The following is a 1,145-nucleotide window of genomic DNA, read 5'->3' on the forward strand; positions in this document are numbered from 1 at the left end:
CATTGAGAAGCCATAGTAGAGGGAAGAATAGTGTGTTTGTGTGTATATATATATCTCCATATATATCTATATATACTATCTATCTATCTATCTATCTATCTATCTATCTATGCTCAGCCACCGTGGATAGTGTTTGTACCATTTTACATTCCCACCAGTAGTGAATATGAGTTTCACCCTCTCCACAACATCACCAGCCTTTGTTGTGTGCTACCCTGTTGAACTTTGCTATTGCTACTGGAGTGAGATAAACCAGAGCCATGCCTCAGACAGATGTATGAACACCTATATTTTTTTCTGCACTTTTAATAATAGAAATAAGGTGGAAGCAATTCAACTGCCCATCAACAAACAAAAGGATAGATAAACTGTTAGATTCGCAAAATGGAATATTATACAGGAGATTTCATGGCACAAAACAACAATTTTTTTTGTTGTTTTTTTTAAGTGTCATCAAGTCTCTTGAGACTCATAGTGACCCTCAACCCTGCTCACCTAGTAGCTTAAATATATACCACCAATTAACATTTGCATGTTAGTGACAGTAGAATATTTGTTTTGTTCTAGAAAATGAATATAAGCATTGAAAAACAAGGAACTCATGAAGTATTATTCAAAATGGACAACCCACCCTTTCCCTCAGCCGCCTCCTTTCAACCTTGTCCACCCGTCCGGCTCGGCCTCTGGTGTAGCGGAGGCGGCTCCCATTTGTGCCGCAGCTCTCTCCCCTCCCTCCCTACCCGTCAGATCCTCGCTTGCGCCTGACATGGCTTTACTCACTGCGGCTGCCCGACTCTTTGGAGCCAAGAATGCATCCTGTCTTGTTCTTGCTGCTCGGCATGCCAGTGCTTCCTCCACGAATTTGAAAGACATATTAGCTGACTTGAGACCTTCAGGCAGCAACATGGCAAGTCGGTGGTGGGCCAAATCACTGTGGACATGATGTATGGTGGTATGAGAGGCATCAAAGGATTGATATACGAAACATCAGTTCTTGATCCTGATGAGGGCATCCGTTTCAGAGGCTATAGTATTCCTGAATGCCAGAAACTGCTCCCCAAAGCTCAGGGTCGAGAAGAACCCCTGCCTGAGGGCTTATTTTGGCTGCTGGTAACTGGACAGATCCCAACAGAGGAACAGGTATC

At 43.4% G+C, this 1,145-nt stretch overlaps 1 pseudogene; it reads left to right on the forward strand.

Annotated features, from left to right (window-relative positions):
- The first annotated feature begins 766 nt into the window (after positions 1-766).
- The window catches only part of LOC102877600, a 1,487-nt pseudogene continuing 1,108 nt past the window's right edge, over positions 767-1,145 (forward strand).

Source organism: Elephantulus edwardii, unplaced genomic scaffold (genome assembly GCF_000299155.1).
Source record: "Elephantulus edwardii isolate Elephantulus edwardi_28Jun2011 unplaced genomic scaffold, EleEdw1.0 scaffold00020, whole genome shotgun sequence".
Taxonomy (NCBI): Eukaryota; Metazoa; Chordata; class Mammalia; order Macroscelidea; family Macroscelididae; genus Elephantulus; species Elephantulus edwardii.